At 47.9% G+C, this 15,269-nt stretch overlaps 1 protein-coding gene across 2 annotated transcripts in view; it reads right to left on the bottom strand.

The window, feature by feature from the left end:
* Positions 1-15,269, bottom strand: part of FNDC4 (fibronectin type III domain containing 4) — a 459,251-nt gene that overhangs the window by 136,690 nt on the left and 307,292 nt on the right. The gene's annotated exons all lie outside the window — the stretch shown is intronic.

Raw genomic sequence — 15,269 nt, 5'->3', positions numbered from 1 at the left:
TGAAACCCAGAAATCTGAAGTGCATTCAAAGAAAATCTGACTGGAACTTCGTTTTCAAGCGCTCACAATCACTTTCTGGGTACATTCTGGGAACCTGTAATGAAACGCTGACAGGCACAGTTCTCTTCATTTTTGAGGTGCATGGTGGGAAGTGTGTTGCTTGAGCTCTTTCCTCTAATTTTGCTACAAAACCTACTCTTTACATTTTGGTTGTTCTCTACTGTTATTTCAATAATTTCTATGTGTATTTAATTATTGATAAGGGGATTTACCTTGGAATTACCCTATTTATCTGTGAATCTGTACTGATGATAACTGCATAACTGTTACTTCAATAATATTTTATAGTGTATTTAGTTAGTGTTAAGGTGAATTGCATTTGACTTACCCTATTTACCTGGGAATCTGTACTCATGATGGCTGCTGCAGGTATGTCCCAACCTGTTCCGTTTTTAAATGAGGTTGGAGAACCTAGTTCTCCATGGAAAGAATGGTTCAAAATATTTGAATCATATTTAATTGCCATTGGGGGTGACAGATTTAATCCAGTTAGAAAACAGCATATTTTATTACACAATTTAGGAACACATGGTAGGAAAATTTACGAATCCTTGCCTGAACCTAATATTCCAGAAGATCAGGTGCGGGATGAATATGTCACCACATACATGAAATTAGAAAAACAATTTGGAGACAGAATAAATGTTGTTTTAGAACGTCATAAATTTTTTTCTCGCAATCAAAGTAAGCAAGAAAGTATAACCAACTATATTGCTGCTTTGAGAGGATTAAGTACTTTATGCAATTTTGGGGAGCTTAATGATTCACTCATTCGAGATCAATTAGTTCGTTGCACCAGTAATATAAAAATTCAAGAGAAGCTATTACAAAAGCAACCTGATTTACATGAAGCAATTGAAATTGCTAAATCCATTGAGCATACTGCTATATGCTTACAGGAAATTAGATGTCCATCTGCTCCAGATCAGGTCACAGAAATCAAAGGTAACATAGAAGAAGACAACATTCTCAAAATTAGAGGCATAGATAAAATACCTCAAAAAAACAAGATTGTAAATCCTAATCTAAAATGTTTTCGTTGCGGAAGCAGCAACCATTTAGCGAATTCAACTGGTTGCCAAGCAAGAACAGCCATTTGTAGGAAATGTAACAAAAAAGGGCATTTTGCTAGAGTGTGTAGGGATATGTCAAGACCAGAAAGACCATATGATGGCAAGAATGTAGAAGGAAATCATCAAGAAGTTAAAAAAATTATATTACAGGTGAATGATAAAGAAGTAATTCCTTTTCAGTATCCAGAATGTGAAATTTTCATTGATGGCAACCCGGTTAAGGTCTTTGCTGACTCATGTTCCCCTTTTACGATTATTAATGCTGTGAACCTTGACAAAATTGATGATGGAATTGTGACCAGCTTAACGGAACCAGATATTAACCCCAAAGGTTACAACCAGGACCCTATTCCTCTTAAAGGAATGTTCAGAGCACTTATTTCATTCAAGGGTCGATCCACTGTGGGGAAGGTTTATGTTGTAAAGGAGGGATCGAGTCTTTTGGCCTGGCAGCATCAGAAGGAGTTGGGGATTAAGTTGGATCCAAACAATCCAGAACAAGTTTTGATCATTGACAAACCCAACTCAAAAGAACAAATTTTTCAGGAATTCCCAGAAGTTTTTAGTGGAAAATTGGGTTTATTAGCAGGATTTCAGCACAAAATCAAGTTGAAACCCCAATCAAAGCCTACCGTACACAAAACCAGACCGATACCCCATTTACTGAAACAGGCGCTCAAGGAGGAACTTGACAGAATGCAATCTCAAGGCATAATTCAACCTATTGACAGCTCTGAATGGTTATCCCCCATTGTGATTGCTAGGAAAAGTAATTCAAAAGACATCAGGGTATGTATTGATTTAAGAGACCTGAATAGGAATATTTGGGTAGAAAGACACCCTTTTCCTATAATCCATGAGATTTTAAGTACCATGGGAGATGCAGTATGTTTCTCGGTGCTGGATCTTTCCAGTGCATATCATCAAGTAGAACTTCACCCAGATTCTAAGTGGCTTACGGCATTTACCACCCCTATGGGTTCCTTTATGTTCAATAGGATGCCGTTCGGGCTGGCGTCGGCTGCTGCAGTGTTTCAGAAAATCATGCAGCATATTTTAGGAGACACTCCTAAAACTTTGTGTTTCCAGGACGACATTTTAATTTATGGGGCGACAGTTGAGGAACACAACACAAACCTGAGGAGGGTTCTGAATATACTGAAAACAGCAGGCTTAACGTTAAAGAAGGAAAAATGCCAGATTGGTGTGAGTTCTGTAGATTATCTAGGGTATACAATATCGAGAGATGGTTTTAAACCTAAAACTTCCCTGGTAGAGGCAGTTAAAAAAGCAAAGGCGCCCAAAAATAAGGATGAACTCAAGTCATTTCTGGGTCTCACTGAATATATGGCCAAATATGTCAAAAACTTCTCAGATACATCATATGATCTCAGAGAGTTACTTAAGAGTCACATACCTTATAAATGGAGGGAATGTCATGATTATGCATTTGAAAAGATTAAACAGGCCATTTTATCAGCACCATATCTTTGTAATTTTAATCATGAAAGGAAAACTATTCTCACCACAGATGCCAGTAAATTGGGTTTGGGGGCTACACTATCACAAGTCATTGATGGCAAAGAGAGGATTGTGGCTTTTGCATCAAGGGCTCTAAGCAAAGCTGAATCCAATTACTCAGTCATTGAAAGAGAGGCTCTGGCATGTTTCTGGGCTGTTAAACATTTTAAAATTTTTCTTTGGGGTACACAATTTACCATACGCACAGACCACAAACCTTTAGTTTATGTATTCTCCACTAAGGGATTTTACAACAGCACTCCAAGGATTGCGAGGTGGACCTTGGGCCTTGAAAGCTTCTGTTTCAAGGTTGAGTACCTCCCTGGCAATAGAAATTTGGCTGCGGATTTTCTATCTAGAGTTCCGTTGGATGTAGTAGAAGACTTTGATACTCCAGAATATCCTATATTGGTAGTTTCTACATCTTCTATCAATGAAGATGAATGGAATTCAGCATGTCAAAAAGATGAATCTCTATCCTTGCTAAAACTGAGAGCCAAGGAAGGATGGCCTGAATCCAGGAAGGATCTGGATGAAGTTATTAAAAGCTACTGGGAGGTGAGATATGAAATAAATGAAATAGGAAATTGTGTATTTAGGAATGATAAAATAATACCTCCTGCAAGTTTAAGACACAAAATCATTAGGCTGGCTCATGAGGGCCATCTGGGCAGAAGCCTAACAAAATCACGTATTAGGGAACGGTACTGGTTCCCTAATATGGACTCCATGACTGAAACAGAAGTCAAAGATTGCACCATATGTGCACGCAGTGATAAAACGAAATTGATTCGCAAAACCCCAATTTCTCCTGTGTCCATACCTGACAAACCTTGGTCCAAACTGGCATTAGATATCATTGGGCCAATCAACATGACAGGAGTAGTCAAACGCTTTGCCTTAGTATTAATTGACTACCACTCGCATTGGATAAATGCAAAATTAGTTAACCAAATCACAACTGAATCAGTGATAAATTTCCTCAAGGATGTGTTTGCTGTTGAGGGCATACCAGCTACCCTTATTACTGATAATGGGGTTCAGTTGACTTCTTTAGCAATGAAAGACTTCCTTGCATCTCTCAGTATAAATCACCTCACTACAGCTTTGTATTGCCCAAGGGCAAATGGTCTGATTGAGAGAACCAATCGTATGATCAAGGAATGCATACATTTAGCTAGTGTTAATCATTTGAGTGTGGAAAATGCTATCAGAGACATGTTATGGGCATACCATACAACTCCAAATTTAATCACTAAAGTTTCCCCGTTTTCTGCGCTAAAAGGCAGAAAACCAAGCACAAAATTATTTCCCTCATGGTTAGGTGGAGGAGAGAAGAGTGAACCTGCAACCCCTCATATCAAACTTAAATTATCTCTGCACCAAGATAAATACAGAAGAATGTATGATAAGAAACATGGTACGAAACAACAACAGTGGGTGGTAGGGGACAGAGTGTATGTTAAAAATCCATTGAAGGGAATGAGGTCAAATGTGAGAGACACCAAGTTTATGGGCCCATTCAATATTGCCAAAGTAAAAAGAAATGTAGTTGTATTAGAGAATGGACAGTGTTGGAGCATGGATAGGATCGTCAAACAGCCACCGGGTGTAGAAAAGACTGAAAGCAATCCTGAGGAAGCGGAAGGAAGTCAGGAAGTTCCACAGAATCGCAATGAAGGAGGTTATGAGAAAAGAACATATAGCCGACGAATTAAACCTCCTGTTTGGCATAAAGATTACGAGATTACTACTTGAGTATAATGAACTGTAATTAATGATAGCAGATGACTGTACTATTTCTAGTTTTGTTAGAAGGGAAGATGTGTTGTATCGCAGTTTTAATTAAATATATATATATATATATTGTTCTATATAAATAAGTTTATCCTAATAGGAGTTTAATATTTACACCGATAGAAGTAGTATGTTCCACCTCCCCTTCCCCTTAGAATGGTAGAGTCTGACAGTTATTGGGCTGGAGTTGACAGTAGAACGTTGAGGAGCTAGAAGAGCAGCTGTGTGGAGAACTGTTGCTGAGGCAGTAGAGATGAAAGAATAAAGACTGAAGTAAAAGGAATTTGATTGAAGTGTCTTTATATCATTCATGCAGTTGTGGAAGCTGGTCTTCATGGTGGTGGGGTCTGCTGAGAGCGAGAGGATGAGCTAGATGTCATCGGCGCAGGATATGATGTTGAGTTTGTGGGCTCTGACGATGTTGGCTAGAGGTGTCATGTAGGTGTTTAAGAGGGTGGGGCTGGGGATGAACCTTGAGGGATGCCGCAGATGATGCTTTTGGGTTCTGAGGCAAAGGGAGGTAGGCGGATTTGCTGGGTCCGTCCTGTGAGGAACGATTGATCCATCTGACGGCATCTCCCTGGATCCCAATATGGTGCAATCTTTTGATGTGTGTGTGGTGGGAATCTGTTGAATGCTGCAGCGAGGTTGAGGAGTATCAGGACCACTGATTCTCCTATGTCGAGGAGGGTGCGGACGTCATCAGTGGCGGCGATCAGGGCAATCTCGGTGTGTGGTTGGTGCAGAAACCTGATTGGGAGGCATCAGCAGGTTGTTTCCCTCCATGTTTTCAGTGAGCTGACGGTTCATGGCCTTCTCTAGGACTTTGGCGGAGGAAAGGGAGCAGCAAGATGGGGTGGTAGTTCTGTAGTTTGCGGGGGTCAGCGGAGGGTTTCTTGAGGTCTGACTTCTGTGTGTTTTCATGCAGTGGAAAAGGTGGCTGTGGTGATGCATACGTTAAGGATGGTGGTGGGTTGGCGGCTCATAACCGTGCCTCCGAGGTTGAAGAGGTGGTAGGGCAGGGGTCCACTGGTGCTCCCAAGTGGATGGAGTTCATGAGTTTAGCTCAGTGTGGACAGCTGGGTTCATACCCAACCTGAGCCTAGACGGTGCTGTGTATGTAAATATCTGCCTGGTGCACGCCTGCAGGAGTCCAGGATTAGATGATGTGAGAGCTGAGTGTGTGCTCCTGGAAGCATACTTCCTCTCCGCCCACGGTTCACGTGAGTGCGTGCAGGAGGTGGTGGAAACTGCAGGAACACATCGGGAGACGTTGTTCAAAGACTTCATCATAAGTAAGATTGTAGGCCGTGAACAGTAAGCAATAGTGACATGATGGCAGCAGCATTGAGAAAGAGAGAGAGAGACGCTTGGAAGGAGGTTTCCTCTAGGGCAGGGATCTCCAACGAGTAGCTCTCCAGCTACCTGTGAGTAGCTCTCCACTTATCTCTAAGTAGCTCTCCACTTATCTGTGAGTAGCTGTCCTGCTACCTGTGAGTAGCTCTCCACTTATCTCTAAGTAGCTCTCCACTTATCTGTGAGTAGCTGTCCTGCTACCTGTAAGTAGCTTTCCACTTACCTGTGAGTAGCTTTCCACTTACCTGTGAGTAGCTCTCCAGCTACCTGTGAGTAGCTCTCCACTTACCTCTAAGTAGCTCGCCACTTATCTGTGAGTAGCTCTCCAGCTACCTGTGAGTAGCTCTCCAGCTACCTATGAGTAGCCTTACCTTCCAATAGAGAAGCTTTTGCTTTGTTGAATTGTTATTTGTATACCAAATTTTAAAGTATGTATTAAAGAGGAAATGTCTGTATTTTCAGAACGCACAAGCTGATGTTTGAAAAAGAATGCTTCAATTTTCAAAATAAATTTAAAGCTGCTATTTGTGGTGGGGCCATTTATTGCTCATATTATTATCTTGGTGTCAGACAGATTGCAGCTATGGCTGTTACATATTACCCATGCAGATGCATTCAAAACGGATCGCGCTTCTTTTCTTTATTGCTGGCAACCACTCCCGGTGCACCCATGTGATTACCGCTGGCAACCACCCCCGGTGCACCCATGTGATTACCGCAGGCAACCACTCCTGGTGCACCCATGTGATTACCGCAGGCAACCACTCCTGGTGCACCCATGTGATTACTGCTGGCAACCACTCCTGGTGCACCCATGTGATTACCGCTGGCAACCACTCCCAGTGCACCCATGTGATTACCGCTGGCAACCTCTCCCGGTGCACCCATGTGATTACTGGTAGCTACCACTCCCAGTGCACCCATGTGATTACTGCTGGCAACCACTCCCGGTGCACCCATGTGATTACTGCTGGCAACCACTCCCGGTGCACCCATGTGATTACTGCTGGCAACCACTCCCGGTGCACCCATGTGATTACTGGTAGCTACCACTCCCAGTGCACCCATGTGATTACTGCTGGCAACCACTCCCGGTGCACCCATGTGATTACTGCTGGCAACCACTCCCAGTGCACCCATGTGATTACTGCTGGCAACCACCCCCGGTGCACCCAAGTGATTACCGCTGGCAACCACTCCTGGTGCACCCATGTGATTACCGCTGGCAACCACTCTGAGTGCACCCATGTGATTACTGCTGGCAACCACTCCCAGTGCATCCATGTGATTACTGCTGGCAACCACTCCCGGTGCACCCATGTGATTACTGCTGGCAACCACTCCCGGTGCACCCATGTGATTACCGCTGGCAACCACTCTCAGTGCACCCATGTGATTACTGCTGGCAACCACTCCCAGTGCACCCAAGTGATTACTGAAGGCAACCACTCCTAATGCACCCATGTGATTACCGCTGGCATCCACTCCCAGTGCACCCATGTGATTACTGCTGGCAACCACTCCCGGTGCACCCATGTGATTACTGCTGGCAACCACTCCCGGTGCACCCATGTGATTACTGCTGGCAACCACCCCCGGTGCACCCATGTGATTACCGCTGGCAACCACTCTCAGTGCACCCATGTGATTACTGCTGGCAACCACTCCCAGTGCACCCAAGTGATTACTGAAGGCAACCACTCCTAATGCACCCATGTGATTACCGCTGGCATCCACTCCCAGTGCACCCATGTGATTACTGCTGGCAACCACTCCCGGTGCACCCATGTGATTACCGCTGGCAACCACTCCCGGTGCACCCATGTGATTACCGCTGGCAACCACTCCCGGTGCACTCCTGTGATTACCGCTGGCAACCACTCCCGGTGCACCCATGTGATTACCGCTGGCAACCACCCCCGGTGCACCCATGTGATTACTGAAGGCAACCACTCCCAATGCACCCATGTGATTACTGCTGGCACCCACTCCTGGTGCACCAATGTGATTACTGCTGGCACTCTTGGATGGGGCAGTCACTCTCCTGTCACTAACATTAATAACTGGGGACGATTTTCATTGAACATAAGTGGCTCTTCTTACAGAAAAATTTGGAGACCCCTACTTGAGAGTTTACAATTTATGTCCACCGAACCTTCCACTGAGCTCTTCGCAGTGCACCTCTATCCCGATATCGAATATGTGCTCCTATCCCAGCGTTGGGACTTCCACGGAGCTCTCGCAGTGCACCTCTATCCCGATATGGAATATATTCCCTATCCCAGCGCTGGGACTTCCACAGAGCTCTCGCAGTGCACCTCTATCCCGATATGGAATATGTTCCCTATCCCAGTGTTGGGACTTCCATAGAGCTCTCGCAGTGCACCTATATCCCGATATGGAATATGTACCCTATCCCAGCCTTGGGACTTCCACGGAGCTCTCCCAGTGCACCTCTATCCCGATATGCTTTATGTGCTCCTAGCCCAGTGTTGGGACTTCCACAGAGCTCTCGCAGTGCACCTCTATCCCGATATGCATTATGTGCTCCTATGCCAGCATTGAGACTTCCACAGAGCTCTTGCAGTGCACCTCTATCCCTATACGGAATACCTACCCTATTTCATCATTGAGACTTCCACGGAGCTCTTGCAGTGCACCTCTATCCGATACGGAATAGATACCCTAGCCCAGCGTTGGAACTTCCACAGAGCTCTCGTAGTTCACCTCTATCCCGATACGGAATATGTACCCTACCACAGCGCTGGGACTTCCACAGAGCTCTCGCAGTGCACCTCTATCCCGAGATGGAATATGTTCCCTATCCCAGTGCTGGGACTTCCACAGAGCTCTCGCAGTGCACCTCTATCCCGATATGGAATATGTACCCTATCCCAGCCTTGGGACTTCCACGGAGCTCTCGCAGTGCACCTCTATCCCGATATGCATTATGTGCTCCTATCCCAGCGTTGAGACTTCCACTGAGCTTTTGCAGTGCACCTCTATCCCGATACGGAATATCTACCCTATCCCAGCGTAGTGACTTCCACGGAGCTCTCGCAGTGCACCTCTATCCTGATACGGAATATGTACCCTAGCCCAGCATTGGAACTTCCACAGAGCTCTCGTAGTGCACCTCTATCCCGATACGGAATATGTACCCTACCACAGCATTGGGACTTCCACAGAGCTCTCGCAGTGCACCTCTATCCCGAGATGGAATATGTTCCCTATCCCAGTGCTGGGACTTCCACAGAGCTCTCGCAGTGCACCTCTATCCCGATATGGAATATGTACCCTATCTCAGGCTTGGGACTTCCACGGAGCTCTCGCAGTGCACCTCTATCCCGATATGCATTATGTGCTCCTATCCCAGCGTTGAGACTTCCACGGAGCTCTTGTAAAGTGCACCTACTACCCCCAGAGAGCACAGAAGTCGTGATAGGGGGATTCTGCAGGAAGAACAAACACCAGCAATGCAACAACAGTGGATTTCGGGACCTGAGTACCTGTAAGACAAGGGCACCAAGTCCATTAGTCGCAACAGTGTCGAGAGTGGGCAGGAGCACAGGAAATGCCAGCTGAGGGTGCAAAGAAGCTGCCACCTGTTGGAAGAACCTTGGAGTTCTGCAAGAAAGAAGAGGACTAGGAACTTCCCCTTTGGAGAATGGATGTCCCACATCGCGTTGAAATTTGCAGAGGTGTTCCCATGCAGAAAGACCGCAAATAAGCCTTGCTAGCTGCAAGGGTCGCGGTTAGGGTTTTTGGGTGCTGCTGTGGCCCAGGAGGGACCAGGATGTCGACACTTAGATGATAAGACAGAGGGGGCGCCCAGCAACGTAGGGAACCCTCACAGAAGCAGGCAGCACCCGCAGAAATACCTGAACAGGCACTTAGAAGAAAAGTGAACCGGAGTCCACCCGAAGTCACAAAAGGGAGTCCCACAACGCCGGAGGACAACTCAGAAGGTTGTGCACTGCAGGTTAGAGTGTCGGGGACCCAGGCTTGGCTGTGCAAGAAGGAAATCCTGGAAGAGTGCACAGGAGCCGGAGCAGCTGCAAATCATGTGGTACCCAGCAATGCAGTCTAGCGTGGGGAGGCAAGGACTTACCTCCACCAAACTTGGACTGAAGTGTCACTGGACTGTGGGAGTCACTTGGACAGAGTTGCTGAGTTCCAGGGACCACGCTCGTCGTGCTGAGAGGAGACCCAGAGGACCGGTGATGCAGTCTTTTGTTGCCTGCGGTTTCAGGGGGAAGATTCCGTCGCCCCACAGGAGATTTCTTCAGAGCTCCTGGTGCAGAGAGGAGGCAGGCTACCCACAGAGCATGCACCACCTGGAAACAGTCGAGAAAGCCGGCAGGATGAAGCGATACAGGGTTGCTAGTAGTCGTCTTGCTAATTTGTTGCAGTTTTGCAGGCGTCCTGAGCAGTCAGCGGTCGATCCTTTGGCAGAAGGTGAAGAGGGAGATGCAGAGGAACTCTGGTGAGCTCTTGCATTCGTTATCTGGTGAGATCCCCAAAGCAGAGACCCTAAATAGCCAGAAAAGGAGGTTTGGCTACCTAGGAAGGAGGATTGGCTACCAAGAGAGGTAAGAGCCTATCAGAAGGAGCCTCTGACGTCACCTGCTGGCACTGGGCACTCAGAGCAGTCCAGTGTGCCACAAACACCTCTGTTTCCAAGATGGCAGAGGTCTGGGACACACTGGAGGAGCTCTGGGCACCGCCCCTGGGAGGTGCAGGTCAAGGGAGTGGTCACTCCCCTTTCCTTTGTCCAGTTTCGCGCCAGAGCAGGGCTGGGGGATCCCTGAACCGGTGTAGACTGGCTTATGCAGAGATGGGCACCATCTGTGCCCATCAAAGCATTTCCAGAGGCTGGGGGAGGCTACTCCTCCCCAGCCCTCACACCTATTTCCAAAGGGAGAGGGTGTTACACCCTCTCTCAGAGGAAGTCCTCTGTTCTGCCTTCCTGGGCCCGGGCTGCCTGGACCCCAGGAGGGCAGAAACCTGTCTGAGGAGTTGGCAGCAGCAGCAGCTGCAGTGGAGACCCCGGAAAGGCAGTTTGGCAGTACCCAGGTTCTGTGCTAGAGACGCGGGGGTCATGGAATTGTCCCCCCAATGCCAGAATGGCATTGGGGTGACAATTCCATGATCTTAGACATGTTACATGGCCATGTTCGGAGTTACCATTGTAACGCTGTACATAGGTAGTGACCTATGTACAGTGCACGTGTGTAATGGTGTCCCCGCACTCACAAAGCCCGGGGAATTTGCCCTGAACGATGTGGGGGCACCTTGGCTAGTGCCAGGGTGTCCACACACTAAGTAACTTTGCAGCCAACCTTCACCAGGTGAAGGTTAAACATATAGGTGACTTATAAGTTACTTAAGTGCAGTGGTAAATGGCTGTGAAATAACGTGGACGTTATTTCACTCAGGCTGCAGTGGCAGGCCTGTGTAAGAATTGTCAGAGCTCCCTATGGGTGGCAAAAGAAATGCTGCAGCCCATAGGGATCTCCTGGAACCCCAATACCCTGGGTACCTCAGTACCACATTCTAGGGAATTATATGGGTGTACCAGTATGCCAATGTGAATTGGTAAATTTAGTCACTAGCCTGTTAGTGACAAAGTTGGAAAGCAGAGAGAGCATAACCACTGAGGTTCTGGTTAGCAGAGCCTCAGTGAGACAGTTAGGCATCACACAGGGAACACATACAGGGCACATACTTATCAGCACTGGGGCCCTGCCTGGCAGGGTCCCAGTGACACATGGACTAAAACAACATACATAGAGTGAAATATGGGGGTAACATGCCAGGCAAGATGGTACTTTCCTACAGTGCTCCAATCCCAGTGCTGGACGTCCATGGAGCTCTCACAGTGTACCTCAATGCACCTCAATCCTTATATGGAATATGTACCCCTTCCCCAGCTGTGGGATGTTCAGAGAGCTCTGACAGTGCACCTCAATCCTGATATGGAATATGTACTGCTGCCCCACCTATGGGATGTCCATGGAGCTCACACAGTGACCTCTATCCTGATACACAGCCTGCACTGAACCGAGGCTCACATAGGATGCACCGGACAAGATATCCACCGTTTGGCTGTCAGTGGCAGGAACAGACACTGTGTTTTGACTGGAGCATTTAATTTAGAGGCGCTATGGTATCCCTGACATAGGCTGCAGGACCCGCGAAGACGGGGACTTGGTGACTGAGAAACCACAATACTTATCCACAGTAAAAGGTTAATGCGCCACGACTTCCTGAAGTCATCAAGTGGACGTTGTTAGATGTAAGAAACTCCTGTTTCTTTCAATAAAACCAATACCAGTCCTTGTGCGTTATGCTATTGTTACTTAAAGTACTCCTTGTTCCCCACCCCACCCTCTAAGGGTGACCTTGGCGGTCCCGCCTCGCAGCGCTAAAAGCCACAGCCAGCGAGGAGATTTTACATGTCAGGGAGCCCCCAGGAGCACCTGGTCTATGTCTTTCCGAGGCCAGCAGCAATACACGTCACAACCATTGACCAACGCCCGAGTCCCATGGGGTCCCCCCTGACACCTCCCCACCCTTCCAACCCCCCTGGTATGTTACAATCTCAGTGTGTCACCTGGTACGGGACATATTATCATATTATATATATATATATATATATATATATATAAAAATAAATTCTAAACAACTAATAAAACATTAGAAAAAATAAAATCTTATCTTAAAATTTGTTATTCAGGCAAAATCGTTGTTTAGACAGTAGTTGTTCAGTACTTCGTTGTAGAGACTTTTTACTAGTTTAGCAGTAGTGGTTTAGGCAAGTAGTTGTTTAGGACCTAGTCGTTCAGGATGTTTCCCAAAAGAAAAAGGTCCTGACCTCCAGTTGTGAAGAATCAGGGTCTGGTTTCCCTTTTTGGGCAATGAGGGGTCCAGGCACCCACTCCACCTGGCACGGAGTCCCTTGTCAGTACAATGGGGACTCTTTTGTCGCTGGCAGCTTGTTTAAGTAAACCCTGTGCACTGGCCACACCACCAGGGTGGGCTGTGTTTTATGTCGCGAGGGCAGGCACTTTACTGGACAATCAGAGACTTCTTAACATGACCTGCTGGAGCTAAGGGTCTGGCGTGAGGAGGAGCCCTTGGGAAAACTTCAAAGGTGGGGCGCTCCCCCATTCCCATACTCCACTCCTCTCCCCCTCACCCCCAGTGTGTGGCCACGTCCCAGTGTACTTCAGAGAATATCAAAGCAGACTCCCTGGGTGCCAATGGCTGTGCTCAGATTTCAACCACCAACCCCAAGGTAGGCGAAGCTTACTGACTTCTCCTAACGTGAATTTTAACCCACCCGCCCTCCCAGCAGTCAGGAGTTCCTGTCACCAGATGTCCCACCTATGAAGGGAGGAACGTCCACCCGAAGGAAACCTGGCAGGGCATCTCCCCAGGAAGGACATCTCCCCAGGAAGGACATCTCCCCAGCAAGAACATCTTCCTAGCTAGGACATCTCCCAGCAAGGCCTTCTTCCCAGAAAGGACACATCCCTAGCAGAGACTTCTCGCTAGCGGGATATCTCCCCAGCAGGGACCTCTTCCTAGCTAGTATATCTTCCGAGCAGGGCGTGCTTCCCAGAAAGGACATCTCCTCTAAAAAGAAATCTCCCCAGCAGGGACTTCTCCACAAAAAGGACATCGATCTCCCATCAAAGATATCTCGGTAGCGGGACATCTCCTATCAAGGACATCTCCCCAGGAAGGACATCTCCCAGCAGGGACATCTCCCATCAAGAACATCTCCCCAGGAAGGACATCTCCCAGCAGGGACATCTCCCATCAAGAACATCTCCCCAGGAAGGACATCTCGCTAGCGGGACATCTCCTGGCCAGGACGGGTGTGGTTGCTCCTAGCCTGGGAGAGCTGGTACTGCCCTCTCCTTGCCCTGCACGGCCCTGGCAGCCAGCAGGAAGTCTCCCACTGCCGTCGGGGCTCACACGCTGCTTTGTTAAAGCCTGTAGGCTGTTTACAGACATACGCTGTGAATCACTCTACTTGGCGCCCAGCACTGAGGATCTGTGCCAAGGTCACCCCGACCAGGGCTATTAGACATCTCCACCCCTCCTGCTCATGCCCACAGCTGGCACCGAGGATGCAGGAACGGATGGCGACAGGTATGACCCAGAAGGTACGTCTGGTGAGGCTGTAAATATGGCGGGAAATGCTGACGGTGATGCAGTTAGTGCCATGGTAACACAGAAGGCGAAAAGTCCCCAGAACCAGCAATTATTTCCACCCCTTCTTGCACACGTGCCCTGGAGGGGGCGGGCTTGTAGCACGCGCTGGGTGCACGTGGAACCAGAGGGCAAGCCCTGCACCGCACACCGTGGCGGGCTCTGGAAGGCACCCCCGGGGCAGGCCCGCTGCATCATTCATGTCCTCGGAGAGGCCCTCATTCAGGGATCCCAAGCATCCTTGAGAGGCAGCACTTGAACCATCAGAAGTCAGGTTTATAAAAACTCGTTCTTAGTGGAGCCATTGGCGAGGACGTTCATGGTGGCCGACGAGATCCCTCCAACATTTCCTGACACCTACGGTTCACGTGATAGAAACCTGGCAAAGCCCACCTAGCCCTCCATCCTTCCGAGGTCGGTGATTAACATTAAAGAAGGTCATAGTAGCAGCTGTTTTTACTGCGCTTATGGACATCAAAAGCTGGTATCACGTTATGTACAAAACTAGGGGCATGGTCATGAGCCCTTGTGCTGTTGTCGCAGGGGTGGCGCACACCTCTCAGCCATATCTGTGAGGCCACGCACAGCCACTTTGTGGCTTTGAATGTCCTCTTAGATATGGAGTGTGGCAGGGTAGAGCGAGTCGCTGCATTGCCTTACTGTGTGCCAGGGAGGCGCTCCATGGGCGTTGCGGTGGGTGTTCGGACTCAACACTCATGGATTTTGACATTGCCCCAAATTTACGAGAGTCTGTAAACCTAGGGATGCGTCAAAACCTTACACCTCCGGGGGAGGCGCAACGAGGGGAAATATCTTCCTTTAGCCTAGTTTTTTCCTCTCTGTGTGCTGCATTGTGCAGCACACGTAGACAAGCATTTTCAATGCAACGGGGCTCGCACTTGCTCGAGTTGGACCTATTTGCGATGTAAACCCCTAACCTAACTTTTCTTGCCACGCAAATTAAAAGAAAAAAAACAGCGCGATCGCGCTGCAATTGAAAACGGAAAAACTGAGTGCGATCGTGCTATGTAAACCCCAGCGCGATCGTGCTGCGGGGAAAATTAACAGATAAAGTAGTCTGGAAACCCGGGCTGAAAACATGGAGCCTCGTATGTTTGTGGTACTTTACCGGTGCTGTGTAGGCGGGCTAAACACCAGAAAAGGCATGACGTATGCATGCCTTTCACAAATGAAAGCAAGCGGATTTTAAAGAGCAAGCCCATGAACCAATGAAAGACA

Source organism: Pleurodeles waltl, chromosome 5, assembly GCF_031143425.1.
Source record: "Pleurodeles waltl isolate 20211129_DDA chromosome 5, aPleWal1.hap1.20221129, whole genome shotgun sequence".
NCBI lineage: Eukaryota > Metazoa > Chordata > Amphibia > Caudata > Salamandridae > Pleurodeles > Pleurodeles waltl.
This window is presented reverse-complemented; position numbering and strand designations above follow the sequence as displayed.